This window comes from Microcaecilia unicolor, chromosome 1 (assembly GCF_901765095.1).
Source record: "Microcaecilia unicolor chromosome 1, aMicUni1.1, whole genome shotgun sequence".
In the NCBI taxonomy this organism is placed as follows: domain Eukaryota; kingdom Metazoa; phylum Chordata; class Amphibia; order Gymnophiona; family Siphonopidae; genus Microcaecilia; species Microcaecilia unicolor.
Window position 1 is genome coordinate 348,778,290 of NC_044031.1, and position 21,407 is coordinate 348,799,696.

Sequence of the window (21,407 nt, forward strand, 5' to 3'; positions counted from 1 at the left end):
ATGCAAATGGTGATCTCAGAATACCACTATTATTTATACATATAGATGGCCCGTGCTACACAGTTTCAAAAGGGGTATGGTTTGGGAGAGCCAAAAATTATATGTACAGGGCCTGATATTCAGCCCACGGGAGGCAGTCTGCATTAGTACCACAATTGGCGCTGACCCTGGATATTCAATGCCGGGCTGTTTCCAGTGACTAGTATTGAATATCAGGGTGGGGGGGTTGGGGGGTGCTAAACGATTAACTTTTTAGCAGTCAAAGATAGGCCTGCTACTTAAGTGGCCTACTCTGACTGCTAAACATAGCTGGTTAGGTGCTGAATATCCGCACCGAACCAGCTATGTTGTGTGATACAGACGATCAGCAGTTAGGCGTTTAAACCCTATTTAACCAGCTAGGAGCCGTTCATAGATAGTTAAATAGTTTGAGTATCGGGGAGATACTTCTCATTTTCCAATGAGAATATATACAATCTTTGAAAAGATTCTGCGCTGTCTTTTGCACCTCCTCTGAGGCACATATAAGCTTCTCATTTTGGTAGTGGCGTAGGAAGGGGGCAGGAGGGGCGGTCCACCACAGATGCACGCCGCTGGGGGGGGTGTCAGTTCCTCTGGTTCCCTGCTCCCTTTGCCCCAGAAGAGGTTACTTCCTGTTCCAGGGCAGAGAGAGCACGGAACCAGCGGAACCGACGCAGCTTCCAACAGGTAAGAATGCACTCCGGGGGAGGGGGTGTTGATGCGTCAAGGGGGGGGTGTCGTGCTGCACCCGGGGGGGGGTATCGATGCGCCAAGGGGAGGGGGTGTCGTGTTGCACCTGGGGGGGGGGGGGCACAGCGGCGAACTGCCCCGGGTGGCAGCCGCCCTTGCTACGCCACTGCATTTCGGCCACGACTTGAAATGAGAACCGAGATGGCACTTATGCTTAGCACCCCAGTACTTTGTATAAGTGTTAAAATTTGGAAGCATACCATTTGGGGCTTCACTCCTTAATTAGTTTGTATACATATTCCCCTGATACTCAGACTTTTTGTTGTGTCATCTTTATCTGAATATTTACCTGGTTAGTGATCTGAAATCACCATTAACTAGGTAACCTGAAACTCTGCCCAAGCTCTGCTCTGCTCCAAAAATTTAGGTACAGTGTTAAAGAAGAATATCATTTAGGTGCCCAACTACCATTAGTTGCACACCAGCATTTATACCAGGTTTCAGCAGGTACAAGTCCTCACACCCAAAGTTTGACTCAGGAATCTGAGCCAAGCATTAGTGGAGGAGTAGCCAAGTGGTTAGTGCAGTGGACTTTGATCCTGGGGAACTGAGTTTGATTCCCACTGTAGCTCCTTGTGACTCTGGGCAAGTCACTTAAACCTCCATTGCCCCTGGTACAAAATAAGTACCTGAATATATGTAAACCACTTTGAATGTAGTTGCAAAAAATTCAGAAAGGCAGTATATCAAGTCCCATTTCCCTTCCCTTCTATAAAGGAGTCTAGAAGAGGTGCTGTGAGAGGACTTCCAGAGAGGGAGAGAACTTCACTGATAAGGATAAGTATTTGCTGGGAAATGGCTTTTAAACTCGGGGAAAGGTAAGCTTAGAACTAGCTAGGTAACCTCAGTGATTCTGTTCACTTAGCACAGGCAGTTTAGGGAATAGTTTTTTTTACTACTACTACTACTATTTAACATTTCTAGAGCGCTACCAGGGTTACGCAGCGCTGTACAAAAAACAAAGAAGGACAGTCCCTGCTCAAAGGAGCTTACAATCTAAAGGACAAGAAGGACAAGGAGTGCAGGCAATCAAAAACTGGAACAGTCTAGATTACCTGGGTAGAGGTACAATGGTTAGGTGCCGAAAGCGATATTGAAGAGGTGGGCTTTTAGCAAGGATTTGGATAGGGAGGGGGCTTGGCGTATGGGCTCAGGGAGTTTATTCCAAGCATAGGGTGAGGCGAGGCAGAAAGGGCGGAGTCTGGAGTTGGCGGTGGTGGAGAAGGGTACTGAGAGGAGGGATTTGCCCTGTGAGCGGAGGTTACGGGTAGGAGCGTAAGGGGAGATGAGGGTAGTGAGGGGCTGCAGATTGAGTGCATTTGTAGATTAGTAGGAGAAGCTTAAACTGTATGCGGTGCCTGATCGGAAGCCAGTGAAGTGACTTGAGGAGAGGGGTGATATGAGCATATCGGTCTAGGCGGAAGGTAAGACGCACAGCAGAGTTCTGAATGGATTGAAGGGGGGATAGATGGTTAAGTGGGAGGCCAGTGAGGAGTAGCTTGCAGTAGTCAAGGCGAGAGGTAATGAGAGAGTGGATGAGAGTTCAGGTGGTGTGCTCAGAGAGGAAAAGATGAATTTTGCTGATGTTATAGAGAAAGAAGTGACAGGTCTTGGCTGTCTGCTGGATATGGGCAGAGAAGGAGAGCGAGGAGTCAAAGATGACTCCGAGGTCGCGGGCAGATGAGACGGGGAGGATGAGGGTGTTATCGACTGAAATAGAGAGTGAAGGGAGGGGAGAAGAGGGTTTGGGTGGAAAGACAATGAGCTCGATCTTGGCCATGTTCAGCTTCAGGTGGCGGTTGGACATCCAGGCAACAATGTCGGATAAGCAGGCTGATACCGTGGCCTGGGTTTCTGCAGTGATATCCGGTGTGGAGAGATAGAGCTGGGTGTCGTCAGCATAAAGATGATATTGGAAACCATGAGTTGAGATCAGCGAGCCCAGGGAAGAGGTGTAGATTGAAAAAAGGAGGGGTCCAAGGACAGATCCCTGAGGAACTCCAACAGAGAGCGGGAAGGGGATGGAGGAAGATCCATGAGAGTGTACTCTGAAGGTGCGGTGGGAGAGATAAGAGGAGAACCAGGAGAGGACAGAGCCCTGGAACACAAATGAGGATAGTGCAGCAAGAAGTAAATTATGATTGACAGTGTCAAAGCGGCGGATAGGTCAAGGAGGATGAGGATGGAGTAGTGACCTTTGGATTTGGCAAGGAACAGGTCATTACAGATTTTAGTGAGTGCCGTTTCTGTTGAGTGTAGAGGGCGAAAGCCGGATTGAAGGATGGTATGAGAGGAGAGAAAATCAAGGCAGTGGCTGTGAATGGCGCGTTCAAGTATCTTGGAGAGGAAGGGTAGGAGGGTGATGGGGCGGTAGTTGGAAGGGCAGGTAGGGTCTAGTGATGGTTTTTTGAGGAGTGGTGTGACTACAGCATGCTTGAAGGAATCAGGGACAGTTGCGGTGGAGAGAGAGAGGTTGAGGATATGACAGATGGGGGGGGGGGGGGTAACAGTAGGAGAGATGGTGTTTAGCAAGTTGGTGGGGATGGGATCAGAGGAACAGGTGGTGCATTTCGAGGAGGAAAGAAGGTGGGCGGTTTCCTCCTCGGTGATATCAGGAAAAGAGGAGAAGGAGGCCTGTGTTGGTTGGTTGAGGGAGTGGGTTGAAGGGTGAAGAGGAGGAGGTGGCTTGGTAGTGAATTTGAGGTTGATCTTCTGCACCTTATCGTGGAAGTAGTCAGCCAGTGATTGAGGAGAGAGTGAGGGGGGGGGGGAGCGGAGGGCACTTTGAGGAGGGAGTTAAGGGTGGCGAAGAGACGACAAGGGTTGGAGACGAGAGAATTAGTCAATTGGGTGTAATAGTCCTGTTTGGCAAGGAATAGGGAGGACTGGAAGGAGGATAGAATGAATTTGTAATGAATGAAGTCACTATGGGTGCGGGATTTCCTCCAGAGGCGTTCAGCAGATCGGGTGCAGGAGCGAAGGTATCGGATCCAAGGGGTCATCCAGGGCTGGGGATTAGTACATCTTGTAGGACAGGAGATGGATGGTGCAAGGGCGTCCAGAGCAGAGGAGAGAGTGGCATTGTAGGTAGAGACAGCCTTGTCGACAGACTCGGAGGACATGATGGACGGGAGGAGATTAGAGATTCGAGAGGATAAGGTGAGAGGGTTGACAGCCTGGAGATTCCTGAAAGTAGTGGTTAGTGTAGGGCGGGACTGAGGGGGAGGGTGATGATGTGTGAAGGTGATCAGGTGAGAGGAAGGGCAGAGGCGCAGAAATTGGAGGGTGAGCAGGTAGAGGAGAGGACGAGGTCAAGACAATGGCCAGTTTGGTGAGTAGGGGTGGTGGAGCTCAGCTAGAGGTTGAAGGAGGATGTCAGAGTGAGGAACTGAGAAGCGTAAGAGTCGGATGGGTCGTCGGCGTGTATGTTAAAGTATCCAAGAATGAGGGACGGAGATGAGGGTTCAAGAAAAACGGAGAGCCAGGCATCGAAGTCAGTAAGGAAGGAAGGAAGGAAGGGAGGGACTTATCAGGGGGGCGGTAAATGATTGCAACTCTGAGTGGCAGTGGGTAGAATGGGAGTGAACTTCAAAGGATGAGAAGCAGTGAGACTGCGGTAGGAGGAGGGGTTGAAAACTACAGGAGGGCGAGAGTAGAAACCCGACGCCTCCTCCGCGACCAACTGGGCGGGGAGTGTGGGAGAAAAGATAACCTCCATGGCAAAGGGCCGCGACTGATGCAGAGTCGTCGGGGGTGAGCCAGGTTTCAGTTAGGGCGAGCAGTTGAAGGGAACGGGAGATGAAGAGATCATGGGTGAAGGGAAGTTTGTTGCAGACCGAGCAGGCATTCCACAGGGCACACGAGAAGGGGAGGGAAGAGGGGGGAGGAGGGGAATAGAGATGAGATTGGAGACATCCCGGAGTCATTTGCTTGGATAGGACAAGGACAGGTGTGGGGGACCTGGATTGGGGTTGATGTCTCCCGCGGATAGCAGGAGAAGGAGCAAGAGAGTGCGGAGGAGGGTGGGGGAGGTGGGGCGATGAAGACGGGATGCGCTTAGAAGAAATGGGGATGGGTTAATGGCAGGAAGGAAGTGTTGAAGGTTGAGAGCTAGGAAGGAGGAGGGGGATAGGAGGGATGGTGAGGTGGTGAGGGACGGGGGTGGGTAGGGTATTGTAATAGTGAGCAGGACGGGAGAGGACATGGCTGGGCAGTGAGTTCCTGCTGTAGGTAGCGGTAGGGGGAGGGGGAAAAGATTAGGAAGGGACAGGGCAAGGAAAAGAATGTGTATAGGGGCCATGGGTAGTGACTGAGGTGTTTACGGGTGCATATGTAGTGACTGAAGTGTTAAGCAACAACTTGGAACAGAAGGGCTGGTAGGTAAGCAGGTGGTTTGACAGGCAGATTGGAAGGTGGGAAGACAGAAGGGTTGGCAGGCGGGTAGGTAGGTTGATGGGTGGGCAGGCAGGCAGGTAGGTTGATGGGCTGGGGCAGGCAGGTTGATGGGCTGGGAGGCAGGCAGGGTGATAGGGTGAGCTGGCAGGCAAGAAGTTGGTGGGCTGGCAAGGCGGGGATGCAGTTAGGTCAATGCATTTAAAGTCAATGCATTTAAAGTCTGTTACAGTTCCATAGGCTAGCAAATAAAGGGAATATTTTAAAGTTACCATAGTATCAGTACAAGGTGCAGCTAATAGTCACAGAAAACCTTAGTTTGGACTTTAATTCCCTCCCACCCACCCTGACTTCCACCCACTCCTGGCCTAATCTCTTATTTATACCCCCTTGAACCAATTGGGAGGCTAGAATTTTAATTAGGGCATTTCTATTAGCCAGTAATTCGATCTTAAAAATACAGTTTACTTAGATCCATACAGGGAACCTACAAATAACATTAATTCCTTATACTATCCACTCAATTCAGTCCCACAGTAGACAAAAGATTTTCAATCAACAGCACTACATACTCATTGGAACATACCTTAAAAATTCTAGGGAATAATACTAGATCAAATATCTGCCATAACTTCAAAAAATTTCCATACCCTATGGAAACTAAAAAGAATGAAGCCATCTATAATTCAATTACTTCTGCTATCCCAAATAGACTATTGCAATGAGTAAATAAAGAAAGTCTCTTAAGAAAATTACAAACAATGAAGAACACGGTAGTAGCACATCTTATCTTTAGAGTCATTAAATTTGAAAGAGCATCCCCGCTCCTTATAAGGCTACACTGGCTTCTGATAAAGGCCACACTTATCTTCAAAATTTGTGTATTAGTATATAAAATACTATATGGTATGTCCTCAGATTACATGATTAACCTGATTGATCTACCACCTAGAAATGCCAAACTTGTAGGATGAGGAAGTCTCTGAATCCATTTCCCCAATTATAAGAAAATAAAATTCGAGGAAGTGACGTCACCGAGACTCGATGGAGGTTTAATTACGGAGCTCCGCGGGAGCCGAGCTTAACGACAAGAGAAAAACCAGGAGAAACAGTACAAACCCCGCTGCAAACGTGTACCTTACCTCTCAGAAGGATGGCAGCCAGGAAAAAACTGGCGAAATATCAATATGCTGCAAATCCGGAGAGATTGCTGAAAGGTGCAAAAACGAGCACGCCGGCGAGAGAAGCCAAGATGGCGCCGGAAGACTCAGAATTGGAGAATGATCCCGAAGTGCTGAATACAGGGGAAGAGCGTGTGGAGAAAAGCGAAATGATTGCCACGTGGAAGGGAATACAAGCTTTGGTCTCGGAGCTGTGGGAAGAAGTGAAAGATATCGGCACCAGGGTGGCTGAAATGGAAGAGAGAGTAGAGGCCCTTGTGGAGGACTTGCAGGGGCTCACAAAAAATTGCGAAAATGAATGCCAGCTAAGAGCAGACCTCGAACAACAGGTCGAAGACTTGGAGAACAGGTCACGGCGCTGCAACCTCCGCATTAAGGGGGTACCTGAGGAGGAGCAATATAAAGATGTGAAAACAACGGTTCAGGAGCTGAGTGCCTTTATCCTGCAGCAAGGGCAAGGAGCAGAGGAGCAGATGGATCAAGCCAGCACCCAGATTGACAGAGCACATAGAAGAGCAGGACCGCAAAGAGGAGACACACCTAGAGATATAGTGGTGTGCTTCCATGAGTATCAGATGAAGGAATCTATATGGCGAAAGGCCAGAGCTATTGGGGACATTAATTGGAAAACTGCAAGAGTGCAAGTGTTTCAAGATTTGGCGAGAAGGACCCTACAAAAACTGAGGGAATTTAAAGAAATAACATCTTATTTGCAGCGTCAGGGATTGCGCTACAGGACGATGTACCCTGCCGGATTACAAGTTACAGTTGGAAGCAAATCACAAAGATTGCAGAAGCCGGAGGGAGCACGGAAAATCCTGTCAGCTTTGGGATGTTCGGGTCTACCCACAGGGGGCACAACACTGGCGACATCTTCACCACCAGGCACCGCGAAGAAAAACAATGGCTGGGTTAAACAACAAGAAGATTGCAGAAATAAGATCTCCACCGCGGAGCGTGCCCGTTGGAGTGGAGAAGAAAACACTTGAAGAAAGACTTGTGTGGTTTGCATATTTCTATAGAACTGCAGCATATTGTGAGAATTGAGAATATATTGATGGTAGGAAGAATGAAAGGGTGAATGAGTGGTGTATGCATTTAAGGGGGTAAAAATCCCAGGACATATGGGGAGGAATATGGCCTCCAGCGGTATGTCAACTCGTTAGGGAACTTACTGGCAACCGAAAGTAGTAGCCAGTCTTGGGGGGATGAGGGGGAGGGGGGAGGAGGACGAAGGGAGGGGAGGGTGGGTACTAGACTAGGGGTGAAAATTGGGACGTGGAATGTAAATGGCTTGAATAACCCTGGTAAGAGGAGTATCATATTTTGAGAACTATGCAAAATGCAGTGGGATATAATGATGCTACAAGAGACCCATATACAGAAGAAAGACACTAGGTTGCTTCATTATAGAAACTTGGGGCTTAATTACAGCATGGCAGACCCAAGAGGAGGGAAAAAGGGAGGACTGGTAATATATATAAAGGAGACGGTACGGTTTGAGCTGGAACAGACCTATATGGAAAGTCAAGGGAGGTGTCTGGCTGTGAAAGGGAGGATTCATAATATACCCATAACATTGGTGAATCTGTATGCACCCAATGAGGGACAGGGGGCATTTTTTGAAAAGTTGCGGACTGAACTTTCACGGTTCGTCTCTGGGAAGATAATTCTGGGCGGAGACTTTAATCTGACATTGACAGGCTTGGATCACTCGAAAAGGACCCCAGGGGGAGCCCAGGCAGGTCGGGTAAAATGATTAAGAATGTTTAAAAAATTAGATATAATAGATATTTGGAGGTTGCAACATACATGACAAAAACATACTCTTTCTTCTCACATGCACAACAAGTATATACTAGGCTGGATATGGTATGGTGCTCTAGGAGTTTGTGGGGAGAAGTCCTAGGATCGTAAATAGGCAGTATACATGCATCTGATCATGCCCCAGCTTGGGCCCAATTTCAGGGGCAGGTAGGGGAGAGGAAGGCCACAGTGTGGAGACTAAATGAATCCTTACTGGATGAAGAGGAAGAGTGTACAAATTTAAGGGTAGTCAAAAGGGATTATTTGATGTATAATGATAAGGGGGAGGTCTCGGATGGGATAGTGTGGGATGCACTTAAAGTGGTGATCAGAAGCCACCTAATACAAAGAGGGGCGAGGAGAAAGAAGGAGGCAAGGCATAGAGAATTAGATATAAGTCAGAGATTGGCAAGGCTTGAGGCTAAACATCAGAGTAGCCTCAGCAGGGCTGACCTCCAGGATTTACAAACTTGTAGAGCACAGCTCCAACAGCTACATATTAAGCAGATGGAATTCCATAGAAGAATCCTGCAACAAAAGTTTTTTGAATATAGTAATACATCCAGTAGAATGTTGGCTAGAAGCTGCGCCAGAGGCAAATGCATAACACCATCACAAAAATAAAGGGGGCAGGAGATAAGATATTACATCAAGATGCAGAAATTAGGGAACAATTTGTTAGGTATTATAAGGGCTTATACTCGAAGGAGGCGGTAGGGCCCAGCACAAGGATACAGAACTACCTCCAACAGTTGAATCTAAACCAAGTGACTGAGGGGCAGAGGCAGGAGCTGGATAGACCTATCCTGCTAGATGAGATATTAGCTGTAATTAGGGGGCTAAAAGGGGGTAAGGCACCAGGATTGGACGGGTTCACAGCCAAATTTTATAAAGTTCTGGGGAAAGAGGTGGGACCCCTTCTAAATAGGGTTGGAAATGAATGTTTTACAACAGGGCATTTGCCTCCAAGTATGCATATGGCAGGCATTACAGTTATTCATAAACCAGGGCGGGATCCAACAATATGTGGGTCTTATAGACCCATATCATTAATTAATGTAGATGTAAAAATCCTGGAAATGTAATGGCAGAAATAATAAATAAAATCCTACCTCAGCTCATTCATGTAGACCAGTCAGGTTTTATACCAAAACGGCAAGTGGAAGATAACATTAGGAGATCACTTGATGTGGTGTGGGGAGCCCAACAACAAGGAGAGGCATTTGCATTATTAGCAACAGATGCAGAAAAGGCGTTTGACAGGGTGGAGTGGGACTACCTCTGGGAGGTTCTGGTTAAAATGGGGTTTGGTCTAGGAATTATAAAATGGTTGAAAGGGTTATATGCGGCCCCGATAGCACGGATCAAGCTTAACGGGGGGTACTCGGAGCAATTTTCTATCCAAAGGGGAACTCGGCAGGGATGTCCCCTGTTGCCACTACTATTTGCTATCACAATTGAACCATTTGCACAAAAAATTAGGGAGGCCCAAAATATACATGGCTTTCTGGGAGGAGGGAGGGAACATAAGATAGTAACATAGTAACATAGTGGATGACGGCAGAAAAAGACCTGCACGGTCCATCCAGTCTGCCCAACAAGATAAACTCATGTGTATACCTTACCTTGATTTGTACCTGTCTTTTTCAGGGCACAGACCGTATAAGTCTGCCCAGCACTATCCCCTCCTCCCAACCACCAGCCCCTCCTCCCAACAACCAGCCCCGCCTCCCACCACCGGCTCTGGCACAGACCGTATAAGTCTGCCCAGCACTATTCCCTGCCTCCCAACCACCAGTCCCGCCTCCCACCACCGGATCTGGCACAGACTGTATAAGTCTGCCCACCACTATCTTCACCTCCCAACCACCAACCCCTCTTCCCCCCACCGGCTCCTCCCTGTTCACTGACGATATTCTATTTTATGTCAGAAACTTGGGGGAAACACTGCCCAGTTTGTGCAGGGAACTCCAGGCGTTTGGGGCAATCTCGGGATTTAAGGTCAATTATGACAAGTCGGAGATAATGGGGATAACGATTACTGATCAAGAATTGGACTGTTTGGGGGAAGTGACGTCAGCGGAACGAATGGCCGCTTAAACGCTGAGCTCCAGCACACCCGCGATAAAACAAGCGATTCCCCCTTCCCTACAGCGGCATAACCGGGTGCAAATCGTCTCAGAGATCTGCTACAGGACGCGGAAAGCGGAGAAGGCATGCAGACGACCGGAGGTGCAATAATCTCTCCCAATTTGTGTTTGAAAGCGGCGCGCTGAAAAAAAATGGCGGAGCAAGCAGAGACTGTGCCTAACACGCAGGAGTCAGATAGGGAGCTGTTTCCATCCCAGGAGCAAACGGATTGTCTGGGAGAGCTGCTACCGGAGCTGCGCGAGTGGCTACAGGAGATTCGCTCTGATCTGAAAGCGGTCTGCGCTGAACTAGCAACGCTGGGCGCCAATTTGAGAGGAGAAATTGCAGAGGTGGGCCACAGAGTAGATGAGGTAGAGAATCGGATGGAAGACCAAACGGAAGCTCTGCACTCACTGGACATGCAGGTCTCCGATGTCAGATTGGGACAGCAGCAAATTAATGACAAACTGGAGGACCTGGAAAATAGAAGCAGACGCTGTAATCTGCGATTCTGGGGCATACCGGAAACTCCGGCCTACCAGGATGCTGAGGCGGTGGTGGAAAAAATAGTAGGTGTGCTACTCTCCGTGGATGGAACTATAATGAACCCGGAGGAAATAAAAATAGAGCGAGCACATCGGGCACTGGGCCCGACACGACAGAATCTGCCTAAAGATATTATCACTTGCTTCCGGGAATACAAGATGAAGGAGAAAATTCTGCAAGTGGCCCGCCAACTCACTGACTTTAAGTAAGATACCTACCATATAGAGGTATATCAGGACCTGGCTGCGGCAACCTTAAAGAGAAGAGCGGAGTTAAAGCCAGTGACAATCAAGCTCCGAGAGATGGGCTTACGCTATAGATGGCGGCACCCGTTTGCGCTGGTGTTTTATAAGGACGGAAAGATGCACCAGGTCTGCTCGATGGCAGAAGCGCGGGAGGTGCTCCCGGAGGGAGATCCCTTGGAGACTCTAACAGCGAATGACAAGAGAGGGCCGATAGGAGCACTGGTCACCCACCCAAAATGGCAGAGAGTGGGGCGCAAGAGGCTAAAGGGCCAGCAATCAGCGGGACGGCTGACTTGAAGTTCCTGGAGGAGATTTATCCAAACCGGAGGGTCAGTTGAAATGAGCAGCAGTCCAATGGACTGAGACAGAGAAGAAACAGGACTGAAGGCAGTTGATGTTGGTTGTTGAGTTTGAGAGGGGGGAGGATAGATAGATAGATAGATAGATAGATAGATAGATAGATAGATAGATAGATAGATAGATAGATAGATAGATAGATAGATGTTCTGGTGCTTATGTTGAATGGGGGAGGGTGGAGGGGAGGGAGAGGGGAGGGAGGGATGGGGACACAGAGCTGGGATATGGGGGGAGATGCGACGGGGAGATGGCCAGAGGAGTGGCACGTTAGGTAACCAGTATATCAGTAGACAAGATGGCTCTTAACTGTGTGACTTTGAATGTCGGAGGCCTTAACACCCCTCAAAAGTGATCTCAGATGTTCAGAGAGATGATACGCATGAAAGCAGATGTAATGTTCATCCAGGAGACGCACTTGAAGCGAGGACATGAGCGGCTTGTGAGGCACAAGAAATATCCCTTAATACAGTATGCCTCCAATAGAGAAGGAAAAAAACAAACAAAGGAGTTTTAATAGCGTTTTCCAGTGCGTGCCCGTGGATCATACAGGAAACAATAAGAGACCCTGAGGGGAGGTACCTTATGATAATGGCATCGCTATATAATGTACAATATACTCTGATATGTGTGTATGCTCCTAATGATGGACAAAGGGGGTTTATAGAAGAGCTGGAAAAGATAATTCAGAAGAAAGCTAAAGGGCATCTCCTGTTAGGAGGCGATTTTAATATCACATTAGACCCACAAGTAGATAACTCGGGAGGTTCAGCGGGATATGCTCAGAAAGATAGAAAGGCTATGAGAAGTTGAGATGGCACGGGAGGGCCTAGTGGATGTTTGGAGAGAGCTACCTGGGTCTGAGAGAGATATACATATTATTCGCCCAAACATAAAACATATTCGAGAATAGACTATTGGCTGGGTGATGGAGCCATAAGGGGCAAAATACTGCAGACCGAGATTGAACCCTATTCCTGGACTGATCACTATATGGTGAGGTTGGTAGTAGCTATCAGGGCAGAACAGAAGGGGGCGCAGAAACTGGCGTATGAATGAAGCTATATTATTAAATCCCCAAACTGCACGAGAGGTCGAAAAAGGCATAGAAGAATAATCAAGATTAATGATACAGGGGAGGTCCAACCTGGTGAGTGTCTGGGAAGGGCTTGAAAGCAGTAGTAAGAGGCCAATTAAATGCCTTAAAGGCACACTTAAACAAGGAAACAAGGATAAGGAAGCTAATTTAAGAGGACATCTGGAAAGGCAAGAAAGGACCATAAGGCTGATCCCCCAATAGTAAAAAGAGAGGGAATTACAGCAGATAAGAGGGCAACTCAATGCAGTGCAGATAGAGGAGATAGCCATTCAGCTACAGTCAGTGCAACAAGAGCACTTCGAATTTGGCAATAAAGCTAGCAGGCTGTTGGCTCATAAACTTAAAAAAAGAGAACAGCGTAATTATATAGCTGCTATAAAAAAATATGGAGGGGGATCTGCTTACTAAAACGGAGAATATACAAGAAGTCTTCTGGGACTTCTATAGTCAACTATACAAGGGGAAGCAGACAGCCATCAGGGAGGAAATGGAGAGATATGTGGAGGGAATAGAATTACAGAGGGTAACGGAGGATGAGAGAGACAGAATATCAGCAACAATAACCTTAGAGGAAGTAGAGGAAGCAATAATTGACCTCCCTAATCATAAGGCCCCGGAGCCGGATGGATTTCCAGTGCGATTTTATAAGATGTACAGGAAATGGTTGGCCCCTCTGTTGCTGAAGGTGCTCACCTCCTTTGATGAAGCACAGGAGATACCCTATTCCTGGATGCTAGCGGAAATAATACTAATATTGAAACCAGGAAAAGACCCGCAGCAATGTGGTTCTTATAGACCAATATCGCTTTTAAATACCGACTACAAGATCTTTACTAAAATACTGACACGTAGACTGAGAGGAGTGATGCCACGCTTGATTCATAGTGATCAGGCGGGGTTTATAGAGGGCCGCCAAGGAGGTGATAATATTAGATGCCTGATGCATGTGATCCAACAGGTAGAGGATGAGAGGGACCCGGTACTCTTGCTCAGTAGATGCAGAGAAGGCCTTCGACTGGGTAGATTGGGCCTTTTTATTATCGCTAGTGAAAAGGGTGGAAATGGGAGATAGATTTACAAGTGGCTCCAACTCATATATGCTGAGCTCATGGCAACCCTGAAAATTAATGGTAGGCAGTCTAGACCGGTACGATTATATAGAGGTACGAGGCAGGGGTGTGCTCTTTCCCCTCTGCTGTTTGCACTGTCTATAGAGCCCCTGGCCCAGAAAATTAGAGAACATACAGGAATTAAGGGGGTGGTTAGAAGCAAACGAGAACATAAGATTATGCTCTTTGCGGATGATATTCTGTTGACTCTCTCGCACCCGAGCAGATCCCTTCACGGGGTGATGGAGGTGATAACACAATATGGGCGGATGTCAGGATTTAAAATTATCTCGCAAAATCGGAAATTCTCAATCTAACAGTATCCCAAAAAGAGGTTCAGGAGATAAAAGAGAGAAACCCATTTGTGTGGGCCCCAAAATCTATCAATATTTGGGGGTACAGATTACCTCTAAGGTGGAGAGGCTATATCTGGCTAATTACCCCAGTAAAGTTAAAGAGCTCTTTGCAGAGTTAGACAGATGGGAGCGGCTAACAACGTCATGGACAGGTAGGATCAATGCGATAAAAATGATTAATATTACACAAATTGTTATACCTGTTTGCGGCTCTCCCGGTGACGATTCCGTGCACGTTTTTCCGGCGTCTACACCGGAGAGTATTTGCATATATTTGGAGAAAGAAGCCGCCGAGGGTCCGTAGGGGGGTTATGCACCAGCCCCCAGCCTTAGGGGGTATGGGGGTCCCAGACTTCCTTCTATATTACCAAGCGGCTCAACTAAAAATATTGGCTGACTGGACGCCGACTAGCACCAAGAAATGGCTTCATTGGGAAAGGGCATGGATGGGCTCCCGTTTCCTAGGAAATATATTGTGGAAGCCGAAAGCAACGGCTACGGCAGAGGCACGGCAGCTCCCGATTGGGATGAATCATCTGCTTAATACCTGGCTTCAAATTAGAGCTAAAGTCTTTCCTGAGCACTGCTACTACTTGCAAATGGCCATATGTGGAGCCCCGGGCTTCCCACTGGGAGAGGAAGAGAAAACTTGGGCTAACAAGGGATTATATATGCTGGGACAGTTGTGGGAAGATGGGGAGGTAAAGGGATTTGAAGCAGTGAAAGAGGACTATGATCTAGACGATAAAGACCTGGTTTATTATCACTGTGTGAGGAACTTCATCCAGAGAAGGGCAAGAGAGGAGCTAGAGTTGGTAGAGACGGGACTAGAGAGGGCGCTGAAAGGAGGAGGGGGGGGAGGGATGTATAACATGAATATATAAGGCGTTACTCTTGTCTTCACCACAAGGTTTCTATAAGGATAGTTGGGAAAAAGTATTACATAAACACCTTTCGACAGGATGGTAGACGAGCTGCTTTAGGTTTTTATTGAAATCTTCAATCACCCAGCCTTTAGTAGAAAATGGATATAAGATCCTATATTGGTGGTACTATACACCAGACAGGCTCCATAGGATATACGCGAATGTATCAGAAGATTGCTGTAGAGAATGTGGAGAAAGAGGGTCGTTCATACATTTTTGATGGGAATGCCCCAAGGTACAAATGTTCTGGGAAAAGATAGTGGAGGTGGTCAATGAGCTGGGAAAGGGAGGATATACACGACAGATAGAATACTGCCTACCCATGCATGACCTAAGGAGAGCAGGGTACAGGAACATAAATTAGCGATCCAAATCTTTGCTACGGCTAAACTGCAGCTGGCCCAAGCATGGAAAAAGCGGAGATGCCCTCTATGCAAAGGGTAGGATATAAAGTTGATTATATCTATCAGATGTCCAAACTGACTGCGCTGAGAAAAGGACTGATTCAAGGGTTCCAGAAAATTTGGGAGCCATATGAACGCAAAAGAGATCTAATATGGTTGCCACCAGGGGAGGTAGGAGAAAGAGGAAGGGGGGTTAGGATGGAGAGGGTTAGAGGGGTAATATGAGGGGAGATGTGAACTGGGTTGAAATGTATTGTAACATAACACATTGTTGCTATGTTAGAGGTTTTTGGACTGTGAGGTCACCGCTGTTCACAAGTTATATAAAACCTAATAAAGAAATAAAAAAAAAAAAAAAGAATTGGACTGCTTGCTTCAGCCTTTCTCCTTCAGAAGAGCGCATGTCAGTTTTCGATCTCTGGGCATAGTTTCCTAGAGACCTTGCCTTATTATGTAAATTGAATTATGCGCCTTTGATGCGGGAGATCAGAGCGGATTTAAGCAGATTGAAGAACGGGTGGCTGTCCTGGTGGGGAAAGATAGCAGTGGTTAAAATGAATGTCGTACCACGATTTCTGTTCCTACTTCCAGACCCTCCCAGTGGGGTTCCCAAGCAGGAGCTGCACCGAATGCAAGCAGATTTGCTAAGATTTACCTGAGGAGGAAAACAGGCCAGGCTAGCTAGAAGGATTTTATGGGGGGGGGGGGGGGGACAGAGCAGGGAGGGAGAGGAATGCCAAATTTAATATGGTATTTTCAAGCAGCTCAATTAAAACAAATAGCGGAATGGTCTAAAGGAGACGAGTCACCAGTAGCGAGGTTAGAACAAGCATTCACCTCAGACCAGGATTTAGGATGGAGTTTATGGCTTCCCGAGTAAAAGATGCCTCCAAGCAGCAAGGGGATAATCCATTTGTGACTCATTTACTAAATCTCTGGGATGCGATGAAAGAAAAACTTCGGAGAAGTAGGAAGATGTCAACTCTCGCTAGGATTATCAAGAACCAGAATTCCAGCTCGGGGGGAGGGGGAGTGTTTAGGGAATGGGACGGAAAGGTTTACAGAAAGTCCGGGACTTCTTAGATAAGGACACATGAGGGAATTCAGGAACTTCAGAAGGCATTTGATCTACCAAGACGGACCTTTTTGCTTATATTCAGACTAAGTCTGCTTGTAGACTTTATGCTTACAATGTATCTATAGCTCTGTTTGTAGACTTTATGCTTACAATGTATCTATAGCTCTTTACCATACTATATTAGAACCTACTGTCCTGACTGTTGACTCCACGAACCCAAGACATACTATAATAATATACAGAACTCTAATAGAACCATACTACAGACCCGGAAACCGGTCGCACCTCACTGCTTGCTTATTATACTGCTTACTGAACCGCTCGTTGACTTCTAACTTTTAAAAAGTTTTCTATGTGCTTTTATACATCTCACAGTACTATACTGAACTAACTTAACTACTGCCAACCTCTAAAAACTTCAACGCTTTTACACACCTCACAGTATCATACTGAAATACCCTAACCACCCCCTCAGCTTCTCTCTGCACCACACTGAACAACACCACAAATTGCAAGCACACACACTGATGCACAAGACTGATAACAGATAATAACCGTATCTATCACCACTAGAGAACAGTACCGAATACAAACATATACTAACATGACACGAACTACTCCTAATCATCTACTGCCTCTCCCCAATCCATGACACACTAACAACTCCTCTCACAGATAATAAGAACAATAAGAACACCATGCACACACCCCACAAACAATACACCAACCCAAAAGATTAAAAAGTGGTATGGAAAGCCCACCACCCACGGAGACAACCAACAGAAAGCAAAGAAGGACTAAACAATCCCAAAAATCAAGAGAATAGACAACTAATAAAAATCATCACAACCTCAACCCCAACTGAACCCATCAACTAATACAAATGGGTTATATAAATGCCAGATCCGCAGTTAACAAAACTGCCACAATAACAGATTGGATTACTACAGACAATCTCGATTTTCTATTCATAAATGAACATGGATCCACGACCTCAAAGATCCCATAATTTTAGAATTATGCCCCCCAGGGTACAAAATCACCCACTGGACAAGGAATGGAAAAAAAGGAGAAGGCATAGCCATAATCTATAGATCCCAATTCACCGTCACGACAACAGCCGAATCAATACTCCCTCAACTGGAAATCGCTTCAGTTAGAATCAACCACCCAACCCTACAAGATCAGCTAAACCTTATTCTGTTCTATAGACCACCAGGCAATTGGCAAGACGGCCAAACACATTTTATGGTTGATATAATCCGAAGGTGAAAGAATGGTTAATGGTAGATAACATACTGAGTAAAGGGAATGAAGGAGGATTACCAGGGGACAAGTCATAATATGACAGCCTTGGGGGGGGGGGAGGGACGAGGGGTATTGAGGGAAGGGGAAGATATGTATAGCCAATGAATATATACAACTGTTACATTTGCAGCGTTTTGAATGTTTGAATTAGAAATGATGAGGGTGCAGTTGGAATTGGGGAGACTTGTGTATGGTTATTTAGATTTTGCATAAAACAATAAAAAACATATTGAAAAAAAAAGAAAATAAAATTCAAATCTATTCTCATTAGTGGTTCTGCTTATTAAGGCACTAAATGGGTGGAATTCACTCCCAAAAGAAGTAAGAAGTAGGCTGAATTATCTTCTTTTCCACAAGTCCTTAAAGGCGTTATAGTTCAAAAAGTTCCTGTTGTTGGATGCCAAATAATATTTAGCCTACTAATTAGATCTGATATAGAACTTACCTTATTAATATATTGAACTGTTATTCATGTTGAATATGCCTATTCCTTGTTATTTCTATATATCCGCTAAATTGGACATATTTTCTTCATTAATTACTTTGTTATAAGCTATATATCTTTTCCACATTACTCACTGGTTTGCTCTAGTAACATGAATATTGTTCTGTATGATCTAAAGTAATATTTGTTAGTCACATTGAACTGCTATTTAATGTCAGATAATGTGGAAGACAACTATAAATAAATAATAATACAATAAAATCTTAATAATGGTATAACCTAGCATATAACTAGCAATCTTATGGGACTTTAGTTTACATATTCCTACTCCATTAGCAACTTAATTAAGAAATCACCAATAAGATGCAGGCAGAAGCCCAGCAGCGAATTGGGGACTATCCAGTCTTTTGCAATAAGTGTCAAATGTTTGATTATCTCCCAGTTGGTGAAAAGTCATATATGTGTACTCAGTGCAAAGAGCTCCTAGAACTCAGAGAATGGATCTGATCTATGTAACCAACTTGAAGGAGCTGAGGCAGACAAAGAGGTTTATAGAGGAGGCCTACAGAGACATAGCAGAGACATCCCGCTCCAGTCTGCTCCAGTCTGGCAACCTCTGTGCTGCAATGGAGGAGAAAGGTCTCCTGAAGGGACAGCATCAGCGTGGAGAGGCAGGAGATGACCTTGTAGATAGGCCCTGCCCTCCAGGAGATGCAATATCCTCTTGCACTGAGGATGTGTCTCCAGGGGCTTCTGCCCGGGAGAGAAGGGATAGGATGGCCATTGTAGTTTCATTAGCTGGGTGGCCTGTGGATGTGAGGGTCACTTGGCCACCTGCCTGCTTGGTGCAAAGGTGGCAGAGTTCACACATCACCTAGGTAAGATTAATTAGACAACCCGCTGTTTGGTACATGTGGGTACAATGACATGGGAAAATGTGGGAGAGAGTACTGGAAGCCAAATTTAGGCTCTTAGGTATAAAGCTGAAATTCAGAACCTCCAGAGTACAATTTTCAAAAATTCTCCCCATTCCAAGTGCAGGACCCAGAGATAAGCAGAGCTCCAGTGTCTCACTGAATGAATGAGACGATGGTGCAGGAAGGAGGGTTTTAGATTTGTTAGGAATGGGTAACATCTAGGGAAGGGAGGATGACTATTCCAGAAAGATGGGCTTCACCTTAACCAGGGTGGAACCAGGCTGCTGGCATCAATATTTTAAAAGGAGATAGAGCAGTTCCAGTGGAGCTGCTGGCCAAGATGGCCGCTGCAATTTGAGCTCTGCAGCTCCCTGACTGCGGACCCCGTCTTAGATGCCCTCGAACGCCGAACCTTCTCCCACTGCATCCTTGCTTACGGCAAAGCTCACAATAACCTATACTGGGGGCACTGCTGCTTCTCCGCCGAAAAAAAGCAGCCCGGAATCGCTGGCAGCGGGCTTGTCCGACAGCCACCTTCAGAGGTGGCGAGGCGGTTCGGATAGCTGCTGAGATCAAGGCCAGGAAAGAAGGCTAGCATGCGGAGATACTCTGTGGAGAGAGGAGGAGGGGTGGCGCTCTCTACAGATAGCTGCGACATATACAGAGCTGGAGCAGCGGCACCAAGGAGGAAGGCATCTTGCAGCATGGCGGGAGCTGGAGAGGTGACGCGGAGGTGGGCCCTTGCTGGCTGAGCCGGGTGGTGAGAGAGCGAACTGGAGAGCTGTGCCTTTACTTAGCCTCTCCTGGGAGCTGTTTCCTGATTGCCTGCCCAGTGCTGGCAGGGTAGGGTGTTTTTGCCTGCTGCCTGTTTTCTGCTCTGACTCTGGGCAGAGCTGGGGAAGGGACGGAGGGGGAAGAAGAGGGGAAAGGGAGTCCTAAGCTAAGTGCTTTAAATATATTTTATAAAGGGCCTTGACTGTTATCACTATAAAATATTTAAAAATTAACAAAACTAATAAAATATGGAGGTTTTTGACCAGTGATAATACCGGAGTCTAAATAAGCTGGCACGTTAGAAATTGTGATCTGCTGCCAAGCATAGACTGTTGAGATCTTTTCCTCTATTGATATAATATAAGAATTTAATCAAATATTAACATCTCACGGTGAAAGTTATTATTTGAAATTTCAGCTTGCTAGTTGAGTCTTTACAATAACTTTGCTGAGAAATTTGTCTAGTTTATACTGTATCCCTAGGCTCTTGCAACATCAAAGTACTGCAGGCCCTATACAGATAGAACGTGCTCATCGGATAGGGCCCAAAAGATCATCCAAGGACCGTCCCAGAGTAGTCATTTTCCGGCTACTTCATTACCATCACAAGACGGAGATATTGAATACTCTCTGAAATGGTAAAACCCTGGATTACGAAGGCCACAAGATTTATGCTTTCAGGACTATTCCACCAAGGTCTCTCTTCAAAGTAAGCAATTTTCTCCGATTTGTGGATGCCTGCAGAAATGAAAAATATGCTTTAGTCTCTTATATCCAGCTAAGTTGCGGATTCACCACAACGGAATTGTACAATACTATGACACAGTGGCAGTAGCCCAACCTTTGCCAATCAAATGGATAGACAGAGAGTACATCCAAATGACTTTTGAAACTTTCCATGTACTATCTGGGGTATTTGGGGCACAGCATTTGGGATATTCTTGTGTTCATATTTCTCAGGCCAGCAACATCTTGAATGAGAAAGAACTTTCAGTTTGAATGTCAAAAGTGATTTTCTCTTCTCATTTTGTCTCCCTCTCTAGGCTAAGTTCTGTTGCCTGAGGTGTAATATTTGGTTGGGGGGGGGGGGGGGGGGGTTGAGAGCCTATCTAATTTTTTGTTCTGTATATACTAGATGGGGTCTGTGGTCGAGATATGGAAGTCGAGCACCTATGGTTCCCTTTAAGAGTGAGGTTGGGTTAGGGGAGGGTAGAAATGAATGTATGCTCTACTGAGAGGAGTGGGAGGGAGGTGATAGGCTGGGAATCCCAGATTGTAACCCAGAAATGTTTGCACTGGATGACAATTCGGTTGAGGCAGTGGGGGTACTGGCTGGGATACCCTTATCACCTAGTAAGAGTGGTTTTCAAATTTTTGTATCATTTGTTTAACGCAATTACGTAATGGCCCTTAAAATAGTGACTTGGAATGTAGGAGGTATTTCCTCACCAATTAAACGACAGAAAATTCTTCAGGCACTCAACAACCAAAGAGTGTCCATTGCTTTGCTTCAGGAAACACATCTGGATGCCAAAGAGCATCAAACGCTCTGTCGCTGGTGGGTGG